This window comes from Excalfactoria chinensis, chromosome 2 (genome assembly GCF_039878825.1).
Source record: "Excalfactoria chinensis isolate bCotChi1 chromosome 2, bCotChi1.hap2, whole genome shotgun sequence".
NCBI classification, from domain to species: Eukaryota; Metazoa; Chordata; class Aves; order Galliformes; family Phasianidae; genus Excalfactoria; species Excalfactoria chinensis.
The window spans coordinates 122,285,715-122,300,021 of NC_092826.1; the positions used below are offsets into that span (position 1 = coordinate 122,285,715).

At 43.1% G+C, this 14,307-nt stretch overlaps 1 protein-coding gene across 2 annotated transcripts in view; it reads right to left on the reverse strand.

Moving 5' to 3' along the window:
• FAM171A1 (family with sequence similarity 171 member A1) overlaps positions 1–14,307 on the reverse strand; it is an 86,773-nt gene that overhangs the window by 9,209 nt on the left and 63,257 nt on the right. The gene's annotated exons all lie outside the window — the stretch shown is intronic.

The following is a 14,307-nucleotide window of genomic DNA, read 5'->3' on the forward strand; positions in this document are numbered from 1 at the left end:
TAGATAATTTTGACGAATCTGCTGCTCACAGAAAGAAGACTACATGTCCCAGGGAGCACCACGGTCAGTCATATGACCAGGACTATATAATCTCACTTCAGTGCTGGACTCGTTCTCTCGGATCCTGCCAGCCATGGGGGAGTGTGTGGGAGCGTTCCAGCCGTTTCGCCTAGAGTTACAGTAGGCCTCTCGGTTTCGGGACTCACTCTCTCTTATTTTACTTGATTTGTTAGCCTTAATTCCAATTATATTGCATTATATTGTGTTATTCTGTATTCCGATATAGTATTTAGTAAAATAGTGTGCCTCCTTAGATCGCTGCCGCTGTATTTATTTTCTCTTTCCCTGTTTTCTTTTCCTTTTGGGATAGCGGCCCTGCAGGCCGTCTATACCCCTGTCATGGGTGCCGGTAGATTTTAGGGTAACCTGTGACATAATTGGTGGAGAATGCGGGCAGATTGCCAGCAAAAGTGGGCATAATTTGGGCAAAAGTGGGCAAAAACTGCAAAAGCTGCTGTTTTTCCTGCTGTCCTTTTAGTTTTTTACAGAGCTACGAGTTTTTTTTTCGTTAAGGAGCTATCTAAAGTTTACGTTTCTGCACCTGGGAGCTTGACCTTGAAAGTCCAGGCGGACGGCCAATACCCCAGAATATTTTGTAAACTTTTAGCTCTGCTATCTCGTTATAGAAGAGAGGAAAAAAAATGTGTGCTCTGTTAAAACTGCTTGTAAAAGTGCTTTTCAGGGGACTGCATGCTCCTTGTCCCTTTCCTGAATCCATTATGCAGTTTTTGAATGCCCATTTGACCACACTGTTAATTTCCCTGAACATACTGTTGGTTATTTTATTAATCTCACTCAGTATCTGGATTTATAACATTCTGAGGAAGTCTTCCCCAGAACCAGAGAATACTGAGTGGCAGGGAGTGTGGAGAGGCTTTGAGGAGACTTTAAAAAGTCAGACATCTTCAGTGTCATGGAACTTTACTCCTGAACACTTGAAGAATCCTGAGAGCTTGATCGCATATTTGAGGCAGGAATGTTGCGGCACAGGCAGATCTCAGGAGGCACAAATAATTTGGGGCCTGGCTAATGCTTATCAGGCCTTATTCAATACCATTCCAGAGATGGAAAAAGTTTTTGAAGCTGAGAGAGAGAGTCTCAGAGCTGAAAAGGCAGAGAGGGAAAAAGTTTTTGAAGCTGAGAGAGAGAGTCTCAGAGCTGAGATGGAGAGTCTCAGAGCTGAGAGAAATGACCTCCTATATCAGCGTGACACCCTCCGGTCTGAACTTGATGCTTTCTGGTCCAGGCAAGACGCACCCCAGTCTGTGAGAGACGCCCTTCAGTCTGAGCGAGATGCCCTTCAGTCCGAGCGTAACACTCTCCAGTCCGAGTGTGACACCCTCCAGTCTGGACATGACACTCTCCAGTCCAAGTGCAACACTCTCCAGTCCGAGCACGACGCCCTCCGGTCCGAGCACGACGCCCTCCGGTCCGAGTGTAACAACCTCCGGTCAGAGCAAGGCTCCTTCCCGAGCCCAGACGAGGCAGCCTGTAGCGGAGCAGCGCAACCCCAAGTGGACAGTACCGGTCTCGGCTCTCCCGGTGGGTCTGTTCCATATCTGGAAGGGGTTGGTGCGCTTCCAGGCTGAGCAGGCGCCCACCGCTATGGCCATGGGGCAGGAGAACTGCACTGCCCCCCATCCAGCCCACTGGAGGCCCGGCCGTCTGGCATGAGGGGTGGCCTTCGATGTGGCTGAACAGGAAAGGTGGCCAATGCTTCATCTTTATACTGATTCATGGATGGTGGCAAATGCCTTATGGGGGTGGTTGCAGCAGTGGGAACAAGACAACTGGCAACGAAGAGGTAAACCTATTTGGGCTGCTGAACTGTGGAAAAACATTGCTGCCCAAATAAGAAACGTTGTAAAGGTGCACCATGTAGATGCTCACATGCCTAAGAGTAAGGCTACTGAAGAACATTAAAATAACCATCAGGTTGATCGAGCTGCCAAAACTGAGGTGGCTCAAATAGACTTAGACTGGCAGAACAAGACTGAATTATTCCTAGCTTGATGGGCCCATGAGACCTCGGGCCATCAAGCAAGAGATGCAACATATAAGTGGTCCAGAGACCGAGGGGTGGACTTAATTATGCATGCTATTGCTCAGGTCATTCATGACTGTGAAATATGCACCATAATTAAACAAGCCGAGAGGAGGAAACCTTTTTGGGGGGAAGGGCAATGGCAAAAGCATAAATATGGGGAGGCATGGTAGGTTGATTATATCACCTTGCCATGATCTCGCAATGGTAACTGTTATGTGCTCACCATGGTGGAGGCAACCACTGGGTGGCTCGAAACATACGCAGTACCAGTACCCCATGCTATCGCCTGAAATACCATATTAGGACTGGAGAAGCAAGTTTTATGGAGGCATGGTACTCCAGACACCGCCCCAGCAGTTCCACTCCTATCCCTGTCACCTGGGCAAGAAGCAGAAGACCATGGTGAGGATGGTGTGGATGTGCCAAGTGAGCCACCCCGCAGTGAGGGGGGTCATCCTGCAGCCACGAGGCCTGAGTTCGCTGTTCCCCTATGAGGGTTTGGAGCTGGACTCTCCAGGCCAGGATGTGAAGCTGCTGGCACAATCGTGTGCCCCGGTGGCGCGGTGGTAGAACTGCCGCTTGCAACACCGGAGGCCCGGGTTCAAATTCCCTGTGGCGCAAGTGGTAGAAGTGCCGCTCTGCTACACAGAAGGCTCGAATCCCGGGAGTTGGACTCAATGATCTCTAAGGTCCCTTCCAACTTGCACCATACTGTGATACTGTGATCACCTGCTGGGGAGTTTCTTGCTGAGCCTCTCCTTGATGCTTCTGTTCCACTGAAGGGAATGGATGACTTGGAGGATGGCCATACCACCAGCAGTGATGCTGGTCTGCTTCTCCCCTCTGCTTATGCTCTGGGCTCCTGCCCTGACATCCAGTGATGGAGACAGAGGAGGACAGTCCCAAGAAGTCCTCTGTGCAGTGGCCCTGTAGCTTAGGGAAAGGATGAGTGCACCTCGACGTGGGGGACGCCCTGCTAGTGCTGCCTTTCTCCCTTTCTTCCCTCCACCATGTTCCTCTTTCTGGCAGTTTTGCCATTTCCTCGACTTAGCAAATAATAGTGTGTTAAGTTACGGAGTTTTATTTTCAGCTTAGGGATTTGCATGAAATAGATATAAGTTGTTAAGAAAATAAGGTTGCTGATTGCTCACAACTATATATGTGTGTGTGTGTGTAATAAGCATAATGTAATGATGTAGAATAAGGGGTGGAATGTCATGGTTTTGCAATGTTGCAATTTTGCTATCAGTATTCCACATCATAACATCATGTTAAGCATAGATAATTTTGACGAATCTGCTGCTCACAGAAAGAAGACTACATGTCCCAGGGAGCACCACGGTCAGTCATATGACCAGGACTATATAATCTCACTTCAGTGCTGGACTCGTTCTCTCGGATCCTGCCAGCCATGGGGGAGTGTGTGGAAGCGTTCCAGCCGTTTCGCCTAGAGTTACAGTAGGCCTCTCGGTTTCGGGACTCACTCTCTCTTATTTTACTTGATTTGTTAGCCTTAATTCCAATTATATTGCATTATATTGTGTTATTCTGTATTCCGATATAGTATTTAGTAAAATAGTGTGCCTCCTTAGATCGCTGCCGCTGTATTTATTTTCTCTTTCCCTGTTTTCTTTTCCTTTTGGGATAGCGGCCCTGCAGGCCGTCTATACCCCTGTCATGGGTGCCGGTAGATTTTAGGGTAACCTGTGACAACTGGGCACCCTCAGACAAGAGGTACAAGGTTTCTACTGACCATCCCCTACAGGTCAGTATGTAAGGACAGCCATAAGAAATGTATTTTTTACATGGCACTGACATAACTTCCCTCACCAGGGCAATGCCAAGGGTGGGCTCCTGGGGGACACAGGGAAACTATTTCATCATCTGCCATTCTTAATACCTTCCTTGTACAATGGTTTGCTGATAAGCTCGCCTCATGCTTCTGCCATCTCTCACCTGTGGTTCACTAATAAAAGAGCATCCTCTCAGGTGGTAGGATGAGGAAAGTGAGGAACTCCATCCTTCACAACGACAGCAGCTGAACAAGTTTGAATGGAAGCAGCTGAAACACTGTATTGTTTCTGTATGTGCTGCGCTGTGCTGTTCCTTGTATGATCAAATAGCTGAAAGCCAACATAGTATCACTGCAGGGAAATGACTTTCGGTATTCTGCAGTATTCTGCAGGTCCCTCAGGGCATTTCCAGGTCTCTCTCCTATTTCATCCTTCATAGGTTTCTAATATCCTGGTCACTTTTCAGCTATCAGTAAACACCAAGCACTGTTCTTGTAACTCTCCACGTGCAATACCTCATCATAATGGCTAACTTTGTACCTTCTACCAAGCCAAAGGCAATCACACTGTACTTACTAGCTATGCATTTCAAGCTGCTCTGAAGGAAGCAACCATTCACTGCTTTGCAGTGACAAGGATGAATTCCTTACTGAATCCTGGATTCTTCCTTGCAGCAGGAAACACAATGTTCTCCTTCTCCAGAAGCACAGCTAACTGTCCTCTGTGTCCTCCTGTACTTTCTGGTATGCAAGAGTGAAAACTGAGTGGCAGAGAATCAAGAACTTCCATTTTGTCCTCTCCGACCCACTGGCTTGCAAAGAGAACTGTATTCATCTCTTCTGTAGACGTGGGACTGCAGTTGCCAGAGCTAAGCAGAAACATTTAGGAGGAAAGAGAGGACTTATCTTCCTGCATGGCTAAGTGTTAGGACATTTTAATTCACTATTCTCCAAACATCCTATACCATCTACTTCCTTTTCCCCCACAAGTCAGAACAGCGGATTAGCTCCACTGCTTGCTCAGTTAAATGCAATTTGTAGCAGCTGTTGAGTAGTAAGCAATATGTGCTTATAAACAAAAAACAATACAAATGACTGGACGTAATGGAACTGATCATTTTTGTTCAAGATTGATTCTGTGGTTCCAAAGAAAACATACCAATGTATCTTTGGAGCAGAAAGAGCAAGTTTAGCACGGCTTGTCAGCACTGCATGCCTTGGGCCAACTTGCCATCAATTCTTAAAGAGTGTCTGGTGCTCCATGGAAAATTTCTATATATAGACACATTCCTCCTTATAGATCATTTTTACATTTCTCTTCCACTTTTTCCTCTATTACCGCTCACTGTAGCCAACACGCTGATCCAGGACTCAAGTCAGAGGAGCTGTCTGTTGGCTCAAACCAATGGTAGGGGGAGAACAGAGAAGTTAGGTTTATTGATTTTAACTCTTCCCTCACAAATATATATATATTATATATTATATATATTATATATTATTATATATTTATTATATAATATATATAAGAGTTAAAATCAGTATAAATGCAGATAAAGCATAATCCCTTTATCACAGAATGGCCTGGGTTGAAAAGGACCACAGTCATCAACCAGTTTCAATGCCCCTGCTACTTGCAGGGTTGCCAGCCACCAGACCAGGCTGCCCAGAGCCACATCCAGCCTGACCTTGAACAACTCCAGGGATGGGGCATCCACAACCTCCTTGGGCAACCTGTTCCAGCGCGTCACCACCCTCTGTGTGAAAAATGTCCTTCTAATATCTCACCCAAACTTCCTTCTGTCTCAGTTTAAAACCATTCCCCATTGTCCTAACACTGTCCACCCCTCATTAACAGTTGTTCTTCCTCCTGTTTATACTCTCCCTTCAAGAACTGGAAGGCCACAATGAGGTCTCCCCAGAGCCTTCAAAATGAGAGAACTTTAATAGAAATACAAATTAAAAATAAATAAATAAATAAAGCTGATATCCTTCTGGCTGAAAAAATACCCAAATATCAGAGAGAGGCTGAAGAGAAAAAGGTTCTGCCAGAGATAAGCATTACTTTGCAGCAACTTTGATTCTTGTATTTGGCTCAGACCACTTTCCAATGGGAGCAAGAGGCTCCCATCCAGAGTAGCCTTATCATCAGAAGGTTTTTATATTAGATCTCCATTTTAACATACAATGCATTAAAAAAATGCCTTTTCATACTTTAATTTAGCTTACTTCCAAATAAGATTGTACACCAGTGCTTTCAGCAAAGAGAGTCCCTAGACAGGCAGCTATTGCAGAAACTCCTTTACAGAAAAGCTCTTCTGGACTGTTTCTTTACGCAATCAGGTCACTGCACGTACAGCCAGGCTGCCCAGAAAAGAGATGTCCTATTGTCTTCAAAGACTCTGTTCAATGTGACAGCTTGCTGGCTCCTGACAGCACGAATGGGTCTGCTTTTGTAGTCTAGATGCACGATTCCTCTGAACAAGACACTACTTTCATAGATTTAAAGCTCAACCCTATTATTTTACATTAATCTGTAGTGAAATCCATGGAAACATACGCCCCTCTGGCTTCCATGTGTGTGACCGTGCACGCAGATAATCACACACTGCTCCATCTCAAGTAAATGGCAAACTTCCTATTGGCTTAGGTGACACAGGACTGTGCTTAATGCAGGCAGAACTGCCACACAAGGCCATCTGCTCTAGAGAGACACATGTGACTCCCATTAAAGTCAAGAATAAAAGGAGACAAATGCCCCTCTTAGCCCTGTGTGCTGTCTTCAATGGGAATTTGCACACTGGCATCAGAGCACAGAACTCAGCCCTCTGGGAGAATGCGTAGCATTGCTTGCTTCGTATTAAACTTACTAAGCTGACCGACTCAGCCTTCCAGATCATTACTGCTGACTTCTCCTTACTTTGATTGTGTGCTCTTCCTATCAGTGATCGAAACGATTCTGGTAAATGACAGAGTGTGCTGTAGTCAGCAGTTCCTCCTAAGGACAGTCATAAAGTCTGAATAACACCGGTGTTTAAATTTACGGTAGCTATGGTTTCTTTTCCATAAATTACTTTTCCATGTAAGCGTTTGTTTGGAGGCTCTTCCACTGACAGAATACCATTAGCTTTTTTATTTTGTTGCTTTTAAACAGCTTGCTGATGGGATCAGCCACTCACACCGAAAGGTATCAAGCAGGGAACCGAAACCGTGCCACTTACAGCACAAATTATTGCCCTCCAAGAGGTTTGACAAATCGGAAGATTTAATTAGCCAATAGAGAGCAAATTAAGCATAATCCCATTATATAAATTCATTTTTATTCACAAGATTACCTTCCACGGATAAAGGATTTTTGGAAAGAAAACACAGATGCTTTTAACAGTTCTATTTAATAGATGTTTTAAACATTTGTTAATGAGAAGCGGTTTTCTTTCAGCATGGATCCCTTCTGTGACGTCTGAGCTGTCTGGTAGAAACGCCCTCCTTAAGCAAAGATTCACAGTGAAAGGGAGGTGTATGTGTCAAAGGAATGAACCAGGTTATTATCAGGCTGACTGCGGGACTGCAAAGGGTATTCAGAACACACTACCAGTGTTTCTAGAAGTAATTGATTTAGACACTTCCAATGGCAATGTTATTACGGGGAGTTAATCAAGGTCAAGTTTGTGAAAACAATTTCTTGAAGTACGTTCTGACATTCATAAATTGTAGCTTTTCATTCTACCGGCTGAAAGCTGCTTATCATGTTTCTTTTTCTGACAGAAGATCACCTCTAGTCTGCATCTGCATAACAAGTTTAACTACAAAAGGAGGGGTTTTTTTTGGTTTTACTTTTGTTCTTCTTCTAAGAAGCTAAAAATCAAGGAAGCAGGATGAACATTTCATTCCTGACTATCGGTAGAGATTACTCTCCTTCTTCCCCCCCCCCCCCCAATACACATGAGCTTAAAAATTCTCAGTATTTCAGTTAATATTACAATTTTGTTTTTGGAGTTGCTAGGCAACATCAAAACATAAACGTCCCTGCTCTAAGCTCATACCTTCGTTATTCTTCCACTGCTACAGAATTTGTAACGCAAGCCTTCCATGGCTCAGTCCTGCTGTTGATTTAGCAACACCATCTTTATTTGGTGTAAAGAAAACATACACTTTTAACATATCTGGGAGATTTTTGCAAAGCCTAACAGTTCAATTTGTTAACTAATGGCTGAGAAGCTTCGTAGTTTTTGCAACCTCTACTAATTTTTCCATTAAATCACCTGTCAAGTATTTAACAAAAGAACATGCAGTTATTTCATAATTCTCACTGTGTCTGTGCAGAAGGCAGGGCACACTGCACAGGGAACTGCTGGAAGTGTTTTGGTCCCTGCCATACTTCCTTCCAGAATGCCAGAACAGAAGTGATTTATTAAGTGAAATTATTCCTATACATAATTATTGCTTAAATATTGTATTCCAAAAGGGAAAGCTTGGTTATGTTTGCCAGACCACCATCCTAGACCAATGCTGTACCTGAAAGACACTGCCTTTAGTTCTCACTTTCTCACATTATTAATCACTTTCAGTCAGTTACTGACAAAATTACTGAAACAAGTAAGAAACAAGGATGAGTCAATTCAAAACACCGCATACCTTTTCCTTCACTCAGCCTCACCTCACACTCACGTTCTCAGGCTGTCAGTGGAGGCAGAAGCACATTCAGATTTGGTTTGCCATCCCCAGCCTGCAGAGGAGGGCTGTCCCACATCTTCCTCAGCTTCTTCCAGTCCCACTGAGACTCTTCTGATGTTCCCTCATGCTCTGTGCACTCCTGCCACTATTTCAGTTCCTCTCCAGCTCAAGATTGCTCACTTGTACAACTGCTGTTCTCCACTACATGAGTTTTGATGTCTTTCTTGTCCCACCTTCTACTGCATGACTTCTATAGGTGGAGCTACAGGGCCATCTATATGATACAATGTCCACTATTAAAACCTGTTCCCAGAAGCAATGCTATTTGCTTCAAGTTTTATTTCCTTGACAACACAGAGGTTGATTATTTGCATCTACCAAATTTTGGCACCAACGCGATTCTTTCAGTGTCTGCTTCATCACCACAAAATGCCACATCACATCTGCTTTGCCACCAGTCCCTGTTTGCCACCTCTCACACAGCACAGACTGTACAAGAGGTGGGAAGAGGATCAAATAATCCATTTGCATCACTTGTACATTTAAAAATACAACATTCATTTTAAAAACAATGAACACATCAACGAACAAACTCAACTGCACCTCTCCAGAAGGCCCAGGATAGTGAGAACATACCTCAGTGAGCAAAGCTGCGAAGCACTGGGGGAAGAGCTGCTTTTCCTTTCGCTGCTGAGCTCTCTCCACTACTCTGTAATTATATCTGCACCTACTCTGTAGGCACCATATATGGTGTAAAGCAGGGTTTGGTAGCTGCCATTTCTATGGCAACACATGAGATACAAAGTTCTTTGAAAGCAGTTAGTTAAAAATCTGTATTCCTCGGTGGATTTAGTTTTTAAGAATAATCAAACCTTGACAGTTGAGATAGGAATTCAAAATCAGATTGTCAGGGAACTTGTACACCATGCAAACGGTATAAATACCTACTCTGTGAAGGCTTAGTTTTTTCCTTGCAGACTGCAAGTGGATCTCTGTTATCAGTGAATATGATCTAGAACCAAACGTTCTGGATCTGGTTATACTGCTTGTATTAAATCCTGACTTCTCGGGGCAGGGAACACGCTCACTGTGTTCATACAATAATGCATTTTTTTGGTGGGGCTCAGGACAACACAAAAGCCAATTACAGTAATGGAGTTATGCACATTTCTCACGTAGCAAAACCAGCAGAACCCACTAAGAGAGCTCATGAAGTCACAGATGGCATTAGCAGCTGTATGTAGTTCAAATGCAGCCCATCCAAGCCCAGTTCAGAGTGTGTTCTCATGCCCAGCATCAGATATCCCACCAAGCAACAGACTGCACACATTTCTGTTAAATTATCTTATGTCTGTTGTGCAGTGTATGAATGTGGTGGCAATGAGAAGTTAACTCAATCTACAACAAAAAGGAACGCATTTCATTTTTAAGCTATGAAAATGCAAGTCATTCTGCTCTTTGGGACGATTCCTTTTACAACCAATGGGAAATTTAAATCAGAGACCTTTATGAGCCATCTAATTTACAAATAATAGACAGGTAGGTGTACAGATGCTCACATTTTCTCCCTGACTGTAGCTGTTCCTCTTCCCTATGAGTGCTACAAGCAAAAAGCAAGCATCACTTCGCCTACATGAAATGCAGCAAAACCATATTCCAGTCTAAAGGTACTGACAGTGTTTACACATATGCATATTCTTGCAACTTCTTTAGAGCACAGAAAATATCTTCTTTTTGCTGAGGAACAAGCAGGAAATTTTGACTCTACAAAAATCAATGGAAATGTTACCACTGAAAGCAGTACGTCACCCAGAAAACATAAATATTAGACTTTCCAATGTATTTAGTCATCTATTACGACATTAAATGCAGTCAGAAACTCCTGACAAAGCACAGCAAGAGTACATGAGGTGTTGTTCTTTACAAAGCTATAGCAAGAGCTCCCTAAGATACTGTTCTCCACATTCTGTAATCACTTAACATAAAACATGGTCGAGCTTTTCAGGCACTGGGGAAAACCTCCTCCTCCATGAAGAAGCTTAAACACAACCAGGTCATGTCGAAGACGTACACCAAGAGTTCAGGGAAGAGCAGGAACAGACAAATACTATTCTCTACTTCCCTTACAGCTAGTACACAAAAAGGAACACATTTTAAGGAGGGTGGAGACAAAGGATGGAGGTTTAACCCCTTCATGCCAAGAGTCCTTTGAGTCCACTGTTGAAAACAATGTTGAAAATATTGTCCTGTATTCTTGGTGGGATTAAGAAACAACCAGATGCATCGGTGTTGTTACTGAAGAACAATAAATGCCATTTCTGCATTACATGCTCGGCAATATTTGCTAATATTTTGAAGTCCTTCCTACAGCTCCAGACATACACCTGCTAGTCTACAGGCAACATAATGACTCTATGCCACATAGCATGAAACTGAGAACTTAAAACGAAGAGTCTTGTAGTGCTGCTCACTGTTTCACATGAAAAGGGGCACCTCAGCATAAAACAAGAACTGTTCAAATGGTGACAGAGGAGAACACAGCTGAACAATTGCTGTGTTACACAGCCCAGCTGGTGGGAGCTGGAAAACATGCAGGAGGTACCAACTTTCATTCCTACTCAGATCTGTGGTGTTCACTTCAGTACTAACAAATGGACAAAGCTAGAAGGAAGTTCTGGACAACAATTTTGTGCCCAGGAACAAAGAGACTAATCACACTGCTGTAAATCCTACTGACATCAAGGCAAACGTACAGGGACAAAGTCACAATTCCAACTATCTGTTTATGGATAAAGAAAAAATAATTCAACTCCTTCAGATCTTGAGCGAGATAAAACAGCATTAAGAAAATGAAAAACAAAAGCCTCACTGAGCAATTCTAATGATGAAAATGAGAATCTGCATCTCTTCCATTCAAAACTTTGTGAATGATGAAATAAAAGCACTCTTCCAGGGCTGCATGGAATAAGAGTGAGAGTGAGGAGTGTATCACAGTGCAGAAAGATGAGGTTCTGTTTTAGTGTATGTTTTCACAACATCAGTGCACCTATGCTTGGCATTACCAACACTAAGCTTTGCAACCAAGTGGCAGAGTACCTCCAACACACCAACAAGGCTGGATGCGTTTATTTATCCTAAAACTTCTTCACAGCATAGTTAGTTGCTGTTTATGTCATCCATTATTAAAAAGGTAATACTGCTTTAATTCCCGCTATGCACACAAGGCATTGCTAGGCAATAAGTTTGTTTTGTAATGAAACATCTCATTTGGAACAGCATAAAGTAAATGCAGCAGCTTGTCTTATTTTGATGTCAGCCTGCTTCTTCTGGCTGTTTCACCAGTGCCAGTGGAGACAGCCTCAGCCTCAAGCCTTTCTCTCTCTAGCTCTTTCTCAAAGAGTGAAACTGGGAATGACAATTCAGATTGTTTATGGCAAACATCCTAAGAAGCTATTAATTATATTTAGCTGCTGTAATACGAAAAGTACACATAGTTTCTGTAGAAACTCTGTAGAAAACCCCTGCGCTTCCAGTCAGACACCATGGCATTTATGTCAGTGCACCATGAGCTCAGCAGAACGCATGTGATTATAAGAATTCAGACACATTTCTATTACTTCTGTCCCTTCTCTATTCCCTTCCCTTAAAAGTGAAAAAAAAAATCTGCTTTTTAGAGCAGAAATTATACTTGATACAGTAATGATGACAACCACATGGATTCTGAACAAAAACAATGGCTTGCACGAACAAACGCCCACTGTACTGCAAGTACGCCAGAGAGAAGCACTGCATTATTGTCTGGTAATACATTCATGGTTTTCCATCTCTGGCATTTGCTCAACTTTCAGATACAAGTGTGAAAATTTAAGCCGCTGAAAAGCTATTAAGGACAGACCACAACGTAATTAGCTCTGAAAAAAACAGCTCCTGAAATTAAAGACAAAAATCAGAATAATAAGGTTAGAGGGCCTATCCTGACAAGGCACAGAGCTGGCAGTGCAAAAGGGTTACAACAACTTACTTGCCTGGTAAGCATTTCTCCAGTGTGAGGCCATCCCAGTCACAATCCAACCTCCTCCCTTCAGATTCCTAGCACAACAGGCACAGAGAATGACTGGGTACCCCCCTGTCAGTGCTACATATGGCTAGTTTGACAGCCCTTAGGGTGCTAATGCAGCCCATACAAGACAGAGTAGCTGCTCTACTTATTAAATTAGTCTGTTCTAATTCAAATTGGTTGGGATGTGGCCAAAATTCTGCTAGAACTGGCATGCTGCAATCAGGGCTTAAGTAAGTCTTTGTTCACCGTCTTTGGTTGCATGGAAAGATGCTTACTTCGGCTGAAGTCTGAGCTGGAGCCTACGGATAATGTCTTCAGTACCTTCCTCTCCATGAGTGTGTGAAGTTAAGTGGCCTGACAAAAAACTTGAGTAGTCGTCATGCCTTCTCCTCCCTACAACACAAGTGATCCGTCAGTCTGTCATGAACTTGTGTCTAGACCAGGAGCCTCAAGCTGCAGCAGTAATTAATTAACCCATATTGATCTATACTACATAACATACACTGCACACAGCAGGGCAACTAGCTCTTTATATGTAACAGTAAAATACGTCCTCAATACTAAGAGAGAGCTTTTGTGGCCCACTGCAGGGGCATGGAAATTTGGCTGTAAATGAGAAAGCTCCATAATCAAAATCAGAGTGTTTTGACCATCAGCGAGTAACTTGCAGTGAGGCAGGCTTCAGATGTAACACAGCTGGCAGGAAGGATTAGGGATGGACTGTTTCTTGTGGAGAAAGTAAACGTGAGCCAGTCTTACCAGTCTTGTCTTTGACAAGGGAAAATAAACTACTTTCTAAAATCACAAATCAAAATCAGTGTCAAGCAGAAGGTAAGTGAAATGCACTGCCAGGGCACCGCAAGAAAACCAATGCTTCTGCTGTTGAGGGAAACTCTGAATCCATTTATCACACGCTTTTTCTACTGCTCATTTTTGTACTGTATTCAGAACTACTCTTTATTAAATCCTACTGCCCTGCTCCCTAATACAAGCAATTCCTGACAAGTGATTTATCAGGCATGCTATTTCAAAAAAGTCACCTATTTCAGCAAACAGAGGCAGGAAGGAAGCAAAAACATTATTTCCCCTTTCACCTCCCTCTTCCCCCCTCCCCTCTCCTTCCTCCAGCACAATGGTTTCAGGCTGGTTGTTCCACTTCTGGATGTGATCACAAACTGGCTCAAAACCTGTGCCTTGCAGGGACAAAGCCCCATTGATTATCTGCACAACCCCACATATCTGTGTCCTTTTTCTTCGTCTCTGCTTCACATCCTCTGCCTTTCTCACCTTCCATTCTTTTTTCTTGACTTTTTTCCTTAACAATCATCTGGTATATAATGCAGAGGGCACAGTGAAATAATCGTGGAGGTGGAATTACCAGGACAAGATTTAAATGCTTGCTCCTTTACACTTTGAAGGTATAAAGAAGGCCAGCACAGCATACTAGCTACCAATGGAAAAACAAACCCTTAACAAACAAACAAGCAAACAAACAAACAAAAAACCTCCGAGAGACTAAAACACAGATTTCTGGAGAATCCTGCTCACAACAGCAAAAGTTATTGTGCAGTGTAAAATTTTAATGATTATACCAATTAGGTATTGTGTCCTCTCAAAGTTTTTTAACTCACCTACACGTACTTCTTGATGGTGAAATCTCAAAGGGATTTAGAAAAG